We start from the raw sequence: 12,718 nt of genomic DNA, 5'->3' as shown, positions 1-12,718 counted from the left end.
GGTGAAATGAACATTTTTCCATGTTACAGTATAGATGGTTTTGATGTAGTCGGCTCAAAACTTCTTGGACATGGACCTGGTGTTCCGAGAGATTGTTGGACAATACTAGAATGTCGTGTAAATAAACTATTACTGAATGAAGAAGGAGATCCGAGAAAAGATGGTCCATGAACCTCTGAAAAACGGCGGGGGCATTAGATAATCCAAACGGCATTACTTGATATTGGAAATGGCCGAAAGGAGTTCTAAATGCTGTCTTCCATTCATCACCTTGTCTGATTCGTATCAGATGATACGCCCCCTTAAGATCCAATTTGGTGTAACGATTAGCCCCTTGGACAGCTTCCAAAATATCAGGGATTAGTGGCATTGTATATTTGTCTGCAACTGTGATCATATTTAGGCCCCTGTAATCTATACAGGGCCTAAGCTCAGAGGAATTCTTTTTGGGAATGAAAAACAATGAGGCCGCTGCCGGGGATGTTGTCTCCGTAATCAGACCGTTCTTTAGATGAGTGTTCAAATACTCCCGGAGGACCTCTCTCTCGGATTTCGAAAGAATGTACATTTTGCCGAAAGGTAGAGGCTGAGCCGGAATTAGATCAATTGCACAGTCATCCCGACGATGCTGCGTGAGATGCAGATATTCAGATGTAGAGAACACCTCTTCGTAATCTTGATATTCTTTGGGGAGTCCGAAGATGTAATTTACTATTCTTGGGACTCGGTTTTCCTGAATGGAACCCTCGGGAGCCTCAATCTTCTGTTCTGGGCCCCCAATACAGTGATCCACACAATATTCGGACTCCAAAAATAGTCATCCGGCTCTCCATTTAATAAAAGGATTGTGCCTTCGTAACCATGGTAGCCCCAGAATAATGGGATAATGGGCTGTCCGGATTATGTCCATTGTGATGACCTCATGATGTGAAGCTATTGACAGGGTTAGAGGATCTGTTTGGCTCATAATTGGACTGGATATAAGCGGACTACCATCCACACTTTCGACTGGGATAGCGACTGGCTTGGCTGAGCGGGGAATATTCCTTTGTCTGGCCCAAAGATCGTCTATGAAATTTCCAGCCGCTCCACAGTCGACCAATGCCGAAACCTCAGTAATAAGCTGTTCTCCAAATCTTAAGGTTACCCTCAAAACCAACATAAAAGTCTGAAGGGAATTAAGACACAAAGAAGTTTGCAATGGATGAGAGGAACCTAAAACTAAAGAGGGTTCCCGAACCGTGGTTCCTCCTACGGTCGGGCGCTGGCGTTTCCCGATTTTCTTGGTGTTGCGATCGGACATTCTTGCACAGAATGTGTATGAGCCCTGCAATACATGCATAAATTATTGGTTCTTCTTCAGGTACGCTCTTCAGTAGACAGAGGACCTCGGGGGGTCGTAGTCCCTAGTTGCATAGGTTCCTCCATGCTGGACTTAGATGTAGTGGGTAAGGAAGGCGACGGAAAAGGACGTAGACCTCTTCCCTTTCTTCTTTCACTATTTTGTTCTCAGATGCGATAGTCCAATTGCATAACTAATGTTACTAATTCTGCTAAGGATGAGGGATGAGGTACCCTAGAGACCTCATCCTTTAACTCTTCTGAAAGACCTCTACGAAATAATGTAACCTGGGCATCGTCCGACCAAGTGGTCTCGCTAGCCATTTGTTTAAGTCGGGTAATATAAGTTAAAATGTCTTGATTTCCCTGTCTTAGATCCAGCAAATGCTCTTGAGAGGCTACCCTTATCTCTTGTCTAGCAAACATTGTGCAAATGCTATTACTGAATGCTGTATACGAATCTAGGATAGGGTTATTGGATGTGACCAAAGGTGTAGCCGAAGCTAACGCAGGTCCTGACATTTGTGAGATCATATAACCAACACGGTCTCGATCTGTATGAAAATACGCCTGCTTGAAAGCAAACTGCACCGTGCAAGCGTCTAGAAATTCCTTCACCCGATGAGGGTTCCCTTCAAACTGGCCTCTGGGTAATACCCTAGGAGGAACTTCCGAGCATCGAGGAATCCTACCACCGGCTCCCTGTTGTGCAGCCTGCTGTTGAGCCGTTTGTAGCTGAGCGGCTTGCTGTTGTGCATTTTGTTGTTGGGCAGCTTGCTGTTTTGCAGCCTCTTGCTGATTCTGTAAAAGTGCTGCATTCTCTTGTTTGAGAGTTTGTACTTCTGATGTTAAAGATTGGACCGCAGCTATAAGCTGTTGAATTTGTTGATCCATCCTATCCTACAGGTGAACTTAAGACTGTTTGAACCCAGGAAAAAAGACCTGTTACAATTGTCTTCTTTTTTAGGTGTTGCTATCTGTAATAACTAGTAATATCTTCGTCTTGCCAAGGTTCAAACACAATCTAGATTCACCCACCTGGATTCTTCTCCTGCGCAGATCTCTTCGAAGCCAGAGGAAAATGGGGAAATACCTGAAAATCCCTCCGCTGGCCTGAACCAAAAAGGCTTTGGCCCGCAGTGAGACCTCCAGGGAAAACCCCCCGAAAGGGGAAAAACCCTGTGCAGGGAAGAGCTGCTAGAGTTCGATGATTCCAGTCAAACTCCTTCTTCCTCTGATCCAAATTGCTCTAATCTCCAGGAGGACCGGTTGGTAAGTGCTACGTAAGAGTCAAAGAACAAGATGAAAAAGTGAGTAATAGAATGCACTCAAGAGGACAGTCCCCGATGTTAAAGGAATAGGAGTGGTTAAACTAGGACTCATAGCTTACCCTGATATGCTACTCAAAATGCCTCAAACGACAGAGGAAGTGGTCAGGGAAAGGGATGCAAGCAGAAATATGGCACCAGACTGCAACTACGAAATAAGGAACCGATAGCTTCTGGAACACAGTAAAGAAAAGGCACAGAAATGAAACTCTATCAGGATCAGTAAGAATCACTCGTTACCCTTAGACAGAGAAGGAGGTAAGATATTGTAGGTCCAGAAGCCTGCCGGGACTGGAAATGAAGAGGACATTATTCTCCTAGCCGGGACGTAGCTCTGACTGCTGGAAGCATAACGAAAATGAGAATCAGAATGAAATATCCCAATGGCCCTGAATACTAAGAGAGAGAGAGAGAGAACTCCCAGAGGCACCTACCCGATTACTGTGTACTGAGTGTCAGACGCGGCGTCTCCATGACGCGGAGCAAGTGAAAGGGAAAACAGCCGGGATAGATCTTGAGTTCTCCCGGGATTGGACTAAGGAGAGAATAGAATAGAATCCACAATAGATGAGGGCTAGAAATTCAGAGTCCCTGCCTATTCCCCAAGTGTTCTGAAAAGTAATTCAGGAAGAATAGAGACGAACTCACGGAGCGTGGCTGGAGAGTAGCAACGCATTGAGGGACGTTCCGTGTATCCAGATAAGCGTTGTGCATGACGGGGGGCGGGACTCCCAGCACGTCACTCTGCGTCAGGAACACTGCTGCGGTCAGACTGAGCCTCTGCCATGTTGTAGGGAGGAGTTTCCGTGTTATACTCATGTTGTACTCTTGGATAAATTCCATTTATCACACATAGCTCCTTTGCCTCGCACCTCTTCACTCTGTGATCCTCAGATCTAGAGGTAAGACCATTAGACACATTTGAATACTGGTCATCCAGAGCAGGATTCCGCGGTAGCTACTTTTGCTAACTGCAACTCTCTTTCTTTAAATCTTAGTGGATTTGTGTTGTACTTTTAGTACATTGCTTAGACCACGCTGGTACTTACAGCCCAGAACGACTGTCCCATTCACGATCATCACAATTTTTTTAACACTTCCCGTGCCATAGAGGACCCAGCACCTCATTCCTCGTGAACTAGCATCATGTAAGTATATTTTCTTAGCTTTCCTACTTCCCGTATCTATCTTGGTTTAAAAGTGTTATCAGCTCCCCCTGTATTCGCTTATACAGCGCCATTTGTCTTTTCAGTATACCGTTGATACGTGTATTTATATATTGCGTTTGGATACATCGGCATACGACGAGGTGCCTCACTAAGCTTGTACCATTCACCAGTTAGACCGCATGGACGCGGTGCACTTCTTTTTCTTCTTGTTTAAGGTATGGAATATCTTTTGGATATTTGGCTATCCTGTCTCGATAGCCACACGTATTTTTTCTTTTTTTCTAGTCGTTTTTCAACTCGTAATGTGGTCCTCACTATCTATGGCTATCTATTTAGATTTATACATCTTTGGTTGTCCTTTGGCTTATATTTCGGCTAATTAATTAATCCTCCCTGAGACTTAGATAGTTATGGATCATTTGAGAAGGAGGCCTTCTGTGTTTGTCATCTTCATGTTTTTTTTTGCTAAATGTTTCCGTTGACTTGGCCTTAAAACTTTGAGTTAAATGTTCCCTTTCTCCCTCTTAGGTTCCGAAGTGGAGCCCTCTATGTTCCAAAGAGCAGCAGCCTTGTTGGCCCCTCTTTAGTTCTCTCTACATTATTACACGACACCTGGGCACAACTAACTAAGTGAGTATACCTAATTGCCATTTTTCTCTATAGTCTTCTGTTTCCATCTTTTTTACACACGACCCAGGACCTTACTTATCACCAATGGGTTAGTCTTATCTCCAATTTTTCACTAATGATCAGCCGAATGATTTTTTACCTATAGCGTTGTCATTTAGTACCATTGAGATCACTCCAATTAGTTTAGTACTTGTCTGTTTTAATACTTGTTCCATATGTTGTGAGACAACCTGAAGATCTATTTCCACGAACCCATTTAATCCATATGGATGTCCAAATGCTCAAAACACATAGGTTGTAATTACTCCTTGTTATGCCTTTGACTTTCAACCTTTTATAATACCTACATATGACAGTAAGTTGAAAATCAGAGGTTTGTTGCTCCCGGCTATCTTGCTTGCAGTTTGTGAAATAAATAATATGACACTTTGGTTAATACGAATTAATTCGTTTTATTATTCGGCGTTTTTTCTAGTGATTTAATCTAGATACATGTGTTTATGAGAAACACTTTTTGGAACTTGACGAGCAAGTTTTCGGTCAGCCGACACGTGTTTCGACCTTACGGTCGTTCTCAAGGCTGAACAATATTCAATTTGCGATCAAGTAGTGACATATTGCATTATTTTCAGCAGTGGTGTTTTAGGTGATGTGCCCACATAGTGATAGATAGTGACATTACATTAAAACACATTGATGTGTCGGTATGTAACAGTTTTGGAAAAAAGTAAGAAAATCATTGGAAGAAAAGGAGGGAGGAAAAGAAAAGAAAAGTAAGTTGCTGGTAATTGGGCTTGTGGTATATTAGATTGAGGTAATTGCCTCTTACCCAGTCGTGGCTTGCTGTGTGCCCTCAGTAGGGTTCTAAATTGTGAACTGTCCTTTACGGCAGTTCCGGCTCCTGTTGGGCCCTTTGGGAGAAAGAGAGTGGAGGGGATGGTTGGTGGGAGCTTTCACAAAAGGAGAGCCCCCAAGGTGCGTTATAGTCACATTCGTCTCATTGGATTTAATCGGCTGTGGTCATTGCACAAGTAACAGGTGGAAAACATCAAGGGCTTTTCTTGAATAGCCCTTGTGTATTTTCACCTGTTGAGCGTGTTAGTAGTGATAGTGATGGTATCATCTAACCGTGTACTTCCTGATGGTTGGCCCAGGTAGTGAAAATGACTGCGGTTGGTGAATTGGATGGTCCTAGATGTACATCAGGGGCTTTTTTAGCAGAGAGCTCCTGTGTGTACCCAGCCATAGATAGCATTTGTAATACATTTCCTATTGTTGGAAAGTGAGCATGAAGAAAATTAAGATTAGCGCTAAAAGCTAACTATATCCCTTAGTTGGGCAAGGTACTTGCTGTCTCTGGGATGGGCTGGGAAGCTCACCTGTGTGCTCTGTCTGACGTCCCAGGCGGTGCTGTGCTGCTTCTGCACACCGCGCTGGGTGCCGCCATTATAAGCTGTTTGTTGACTCACGTTCGTCTCGGGCCGCACATGCGCGGTGGTGAAGTGTCTTAGCGCTGGTCCCGGCGCATGCGCGTCGTAGTGCGCGACTTGCGCATGCGCCGCGGATCAGTGAAAGGCCTTCACCGGGAATTGCTTGTGATTAGATTGTAGGATCGGGGGTGGGTGGCCCTAGCCCTTGGCTATGTGGCAAAAGGGATCTAGGTGAGCTTGAAATGATAAAGGGTTGTGTGTTTCTAGTCTGTTGCGAGGGGTGTCAATTAGAATGACGGTGTGTGTGGCATGGTCTCATGTCGGGCCGTGTCATACCCACATTTGGGTCACTATCCCTGCCGGGGTTTGAAGATTAAGATTTAGGTAGAGAAAAATTGTAGAAAAGGAGGATGATGAAGATTTACAGGAAGACATTTAAATCATGGTCTTTGTTAAGGCCATTCTTCACACATCTAAAATGACAAATTAAACGTGCTTCCTCTTGTCTCAGTTTCCGGATTCTGTCTCCTCCTCTTGGGCCCAGCCGGACCAACTTAAGTCCGATGAACCTTATGTCACTCTTGTTCTCCATTTGGTGGTTCCTCTGCCAGTGGTTTGCCAATGGCAGTTTGGGGTCCTGTGAATGTATACTGTTCATGTGCTCTCTGATCCTGAAGCGTGTCTCTCGGATGGTGCTGCCTATGTATATTTTATTACAAACACAAATGATTGCATAAATTACAAATTTACTTCTACAATTAATGTGCTCAGTGATGTTGAAGATGGGACAGCCTGAGAATTTGGCGCATTTGGTCTGTGTTGCATGCTTGCACATTGAGCATGTCCCGCATTTCGTGAAACCAATTGGTGTCCTTTTACTGAGCCAGTCCTGTGCCATGATACGTTTGTCTGCAAGAAAGGAGGGGCTCAGTAAGGTCCTTAGTGTTGGTGCTCTGCTGTATGACATGCTGGGATATGTTTCTAGTTGCGGCTTGATATGCTCGTCCATGAGGAGTAGTCCCCAGTGCTTCCTCAACATTTTTTGTAATGCATAACTGTCTTTGTTGTATCTTGTTACAAATCTGATGGTAGGATTGTCATCGTGTCTTCTCGGTTTGGGTGAGAGCAGTGTTGATCTTTCCAGTCGGCAGGCTTGTTTTCTTGCTTCTGCCAGGTTCACATGGGAATAGCCCCGACTACTGAATCTTTGATCCAGCAGGTTGCATTCTTCTATGAACGATTCATCTGTGTTGCAGTTCCTTCTTGCCCGAATATATTCTCCTTTTGGAATGTTGCGAATGACACTTTTTTTATGGCAACTTGTTGCATGGAGGGTGGAATTGACTTCCGTTGGTTTGCGGTAAGTTCTGGTAGTGATTTGGTTCTCTTTTATTTCAATCTTGAGGTCCAGGAAGTCAATTTGAATATTGCTGATGTGGCTCGTTAATTCAATACCAAAGTCATTGGTATTGAGATAGCTCATATATTCATTAAGTTCATCTTTAGTTCCTTTCCAAATTAAGATGATATCATCTATGAATCTGGCCCAATTGACAATGAGCCTGGTGAATTTGTCTTCTTTCATTGCGTGTTTAAGTTCATAGGAGTGCATAAAACAATTAGCTAATGCAGGAGCATAGCTGGCTCCCATTGCGATCCCTTTAGTCTGCTTGAAATATTCTCCATTGAATATGAATATGTTGTTCTTGAGAGAGAAGTTCAGGAAGGCTTTAGTCATTTCTACTTGATCTAGGTGTGAGGCTGATTCATGTTTGAGTAGAAACCCCATGCTGGTTATAGCCAATTCATGGTCAATTGATGTGTACAGCGCTTTAACATCAAGCGTAGCCATAAGGAAATGCGGTTCCCATTTGATTTTGGCAAGGATCTCTAAGGTATGCATGGTGTCTCTCAGGTAGCTCGGTATTTTTATGACCAGTGGCTGAATGACATTGTTGATATATCTGGCTAATGTCTCCGTGATTCCTCCTATACCACTCAGAATTGGTCTGCCCTCTGGAATAGTGTTGAAAGCTTTGTGGACTTTTGGCAGAAAATAGATTGTTGGCATGATGGGGTGGTCTGTCCTAAGGTAGTTGTATTCATCATCTGTTATCAGCCCCGTCGCTTTGTAATTAGTTAGTAGTTCCTGGTGTTCTTTCAGAATCTTCGCCTGTGGGTTGCTGTCCAATTTGACATAATTGCCGGGTGTTTCCAGATGGTTGAGTGCCATTTTGATGTAATCTGATTTATCCATTATTACTATATTTCCACCTTTATCAGCTTCCTTAATTATGATATTGGTTTCTTCTCGTAGGTTTCTGAGAATGGTCTGTTCTTCCTTGGTTAGGTTGCCCTTGTTCTCTGTTTCATGCGTCCGTTGGTCTTCCAATTTGTGTAGATCCATGGTTACTGCTTGATGAAAAGTGTCGATGTAATTTTCTGCATAGAGTTGCGGCGTGAATCTGGATTTGGTTTTGAGTTCCGGAATCGTCATTGCTATATTACAGATGCCCAGTTCATGTAAGCATTCTTGCTTGCTTTTGTCGTTATCAGCCAGAGTGCTAAGGAGATGAATGTCTTCAACATCCCCGATGGTGAGTGGGCTTGGTTTAGGTATTATTTCCGGTGGTTTGTATACCGATGTCTTCGTGGCAAAGAATTTCTTAAGTTTAAGACGTCTTGTAAATTTAAATAGATCAATTTGTATGTCTACGAAGTTGTTCCTGCTGGATGGTGAAAATGACAGTCCTTTGTTGAGCACTTTCTTTTCAGGATTTGTGAATTCTCTGTTGGACAAATTCATGATTAAATTTTGTTCTGTTTCTGTCCCACAGTTTTCTGTGACTGAGATCTGGTCTGTCTTTGCTCTATTTCTTCTTCCAGCTGTCTTGCGTCTTCTGACTCTTCTTCCTCCTCTGCTTCTTCTTGTTGGGTTCCTGTATTTATCAACGGTTTTGCGAAGGATACCGTTTTTTTGTTGTTTTTGGGTTGTGGTTTCAGACGACTTGCTTTCTTGTGTAGTTTGATTTGATCTAAAAAACTCCGTTTGGTTGGTTGTATCTCTGTTGTTTTTCCACATGGATCCGATGTTTCGTCTGGTTCACTGTCAATTTCGGAGCTAGCCCCTGAGCTGTTTGGGGTGCTTTCTTTAGATTTGGGCTGTTGTTGTTTCTGGTCGTATTTGGGTTGATAGGTGAAGACTCTGTCTTCTCTATAGTCTTTGTCATCCCTGAAAAATTTGTGGAGTTTCCTCATTTTTACATAATCTTGGTGTGTTTTCAGAATTCTATACATAGTTTTGTAATTTTTCTCTTTGGTAGTTTTTGGAGCGTCATAATCCTCTATTTCTTTTTTTAAATCTTCAAGTTGAATCACAACCCTATCGTGTTTTCTTTTGGCGTGTTCTATTAGTAAATCTATCATCCTTGCTGATCCAAGTATCAGGTTCCGTTCCCATTCATCTGCTAGATCTGTGTCCAGTGGGTCGTCAAAGTCCGGGAAAATAAGGATCCTCAGGCCTCTCGGTATCCTCTTCTGTTCCGCGTATTCCTGCATTGTTGTTTTTTCCCAGAATTTGTTGATTTCCTTTTTTGATAGTTTCTCAAGTCTCATAAATTTTTGTTTGAGGTCCTCTTGTAGATTGTTGTCTCTAAATGCGTTGTCTGTTGATCCTCGTGGGGCAAAGAGTGCCTTAATGTCCTCATTCCTTGACATCATATATTCTGCCATTCCTTCGTTTTATCCACCTGTTTAATTTATTGGAAAATTCCGGGTGCTTGAGCATAGGCTGGTTCCCTAGTGTAAAGGTAGGGTGGGTTTTAGGCTCTAGGAGTGGAACCTGCCAGTGCTAAGCTCCTAATTATTGTGATTTCAAATTTACGCGAGATCACAGGAGCGGTTTTTGGGGTTTAGCCTAAGCCCCAGTTTGGTAAGTTGAAAATCAGAGGTTTGTTGCTCCCGGCTATCTTGCTTGCAGTTTGTGAAATAAATAATATGACACTTTGGTTAATACGAATTAATTGGTTTTATTATTCGGCGTTTTTTCTAGTGATTTAATCTAGATACATGTGTTTATGAGAAACACTTTTGGAACTTGACGAGCAAGTTTTCGGTCAGCCGACACGTGTTTCGACCTTACGGTCGTTCTCAAGGCTGAACAATATTCAATTTGTGATCAAGTAGTGACATATTGCATTATTTTCAGCAGTGGTGTTTTAGGTGATGTGCCCACATAGTGATAGATAGTGACATTACATTAAAACACATTGATGTGTCGGTATGTAACAGTTTTGGAAAAAAGTAAGAAAATCATTGGAAGAAAAGGAGGGAGGAAAAGAAAAGAAAAGTAAGTTGCTGGTAATTGGGCTTGTGGTATATTAGATTGAGGTAATTGCCTCTTACCCAGTCGTGGCTTGCTGTGTGCCCTCAGTAGGGTTCTAAATTGTGAACTGTCCTTTACGGCAGTTCCGGCTCCTGTTGGGCCCTTTGGGAGAAAGAGAGTGGAGGGGATGGTTGGTGGGAGCTTTCACAAAAGGAGAGCCCCCAAGGTGCGTTATAGTCACATTCGTCTCATTGGATTTAATCGGCTGTGGTCATTGCACAAGTAACAGGTGGAAAACATCAAGGGCTTTTCTTGAATAGCCCTTGTGTATTTTCACCTGTTGAGCGTGTTAGTAGTGATAGTGATGGTATCATCTAACCGTGTACTTCCTGATGGTTGGCCCAGGTAGTGAAAATGACTGCGGTTGGTGAATTGGATGGTCCTAGATGTACATCAGGGGCTTTTTTAGCAGAGAGCTCCTGTGTGTACCCAGCCATAGATAGCATTTGTAATACATTTCCTATTGTTGGAAAGTGAGCATGAAGAAAATTAAGATTAGCGCTAAAAGCTAACTATATCCCTTAGTTGGGCAAGGTACTTGCTGTCTCTGGGATGGGCTGGGAAGCTCACCTGTGTGCTCTGTCTGACGTCCCAGGCGGTGCTGTGCTGCTTCTGCACACCGCGTTGGGTGCCGCCATTATAAGCTGTTTGTTGACTCACGTTCGTCTCGGGCCGCACATGCGCGGTGGTGAAGTGTCTTAGCGCTGGTCCCGGCGCATGCGCGTCGTAGTGCGCGACTTGCGCATGCGCCGCGGATCAGTGAAAGGCCTTCACCGGGAATTGCTTGTGATTAGATTGGAGGATCGGGGGTGGGTGGCCCTAGCCCTTGGCTATGTGGCAAAAGGGATCTAGGTGAGCTTGAAATGATAAAGGGTTGTGTGTTTCTAGTCTGTTGCGAGGGGTGTCAATTAGAATGACGGTGTGTGTGGCATGGTCTCATGTCGGGCCGTGTCATACCCACATTTGGGTCACTATCCCTGCCGGGGTTTGAAGATTAAGATTTAGGTAGAGAAAAATTGTAGAAAAGGAGGATGATGAAGATTTACAGGAAGACATTTAAATCATGGTCTTTGTTAAGGCCATTCTTCACACATCTAAAATGACAAATTAAACGTGCTTCCTCTTGTCTCAGTTTCCGGATTCTGTCTCCTCCTCTTGGGCCCAGCCGGACCAACTTAAGTCCGATGAACCTTATGTCACTCTTGTTCTCCATTTGGTGGTTCCTCTGCCAGTGGTTTGCCAATGGCAGTTTGGGGTCCTGTGAATGTATACTGTTCATGTGCTCTCTGATCCTGAAGCGTGTCTCTCGGATGGTGCTGCCTATGTATATTTTATTACAAACACAAATGATTGCATAAATTACAAATTTACTTCTACAATTAATGTGCTCAGTGATGTTGAAGATGGGACAGCCTGAGAATTTGGCGCATTTGGTCTGTGTTGCATGCTTGCACATTGAGCATGTCCCGCATTTCGTGAAACCAATTGGTGTCCTTTTACTGAGCCAGTCCTGTGCCATGATACGTTTGTCTGCAAGAAAGGAGGGGCTCAGTAAGGTCCTTAGTGTTGGTGCTCTGCTGTATGACATGCTGGGATATGTTTCTAGTTGCGGCTTGATATGCTCGTCCATGAGGAGTAGTCCCCAGTGCTTCCTCAAAATTTTTTGTAATGCATAACTGTCTTTGTTGTATCTTGTTACAAATCTGATGGTAGGATTGTCATCGTGTCTTCTCGGTTTGGGTGAGAGCAGTGTTGATCTTTCCAGTCGGCAGGCTTGTTTTCTTGCTTCTGCCAGGTTCACATGGGAATAGCCCCGACTACTGAATCTTTGATCCAGCAGGTTGCATTCTTCTATGAACGATTCATCTGTGTTGCAGTTCCTTCTTGCCCGAATATATTCTCCTTTCGGAATGTTGCGAATGACACTTTTTTTATGGCAACTTGTTGCATGGAGGGTGGAATTGACTTCCGTTGGTTTGCGGTAAGTTCTGGTAGTGATTTGGTTCTCTTTTATTTCAATCTTGAGGTCCAGGAAGTCAATTTGAATATTGCTGATGTGGCTCGTTAATTCAATACCAAAGTCATTGGTATTGAGATAGCTCATATATTCATTAAGTTCATCTTTAGTTCCTTTCCAAATTAAGATGATATCATCTATGAATCTGGCCCAATTGACAATGAGCCTGGTGAATTTGTCTTCTTTCATTGCGTGTTTAAGTTCATAGGAGTGCATAAAACAATTAGCTAATGCAGGAGCATAGCTGGCTCCCATTGCGATCCCTTTAGTCTGCTTGAAATATTCTCCATTGAATATGAATATGTTGTTCTTGAGAGAGAAGTTCAGGAAGGCTTTAGTCATTTCTACTTGATCTAGGTGTGAGGCTGATTCATGTTTGAGTAGAAACCCCATGCTGGTTATAGCCAATTCATGGTCAA

Source organism: Ambystoma mexicanum, chromosome 6p (assembly GCF_040938575.1).
Source record: "Ambystoma mexicanum isolate Mex_15411 chromosome 6p, UKY_AmexF1_1, whole genome shotgun sequence".
Taxonomy (NCBI): Eukaryota; Metazoa; Chordata; class Amphibia; order Caudata; family Ambystomatidae; genus Ambystoma; species Ambystoma mexicanum.
Note: the sequence above shows the minus strand (reverse complement) of the source record.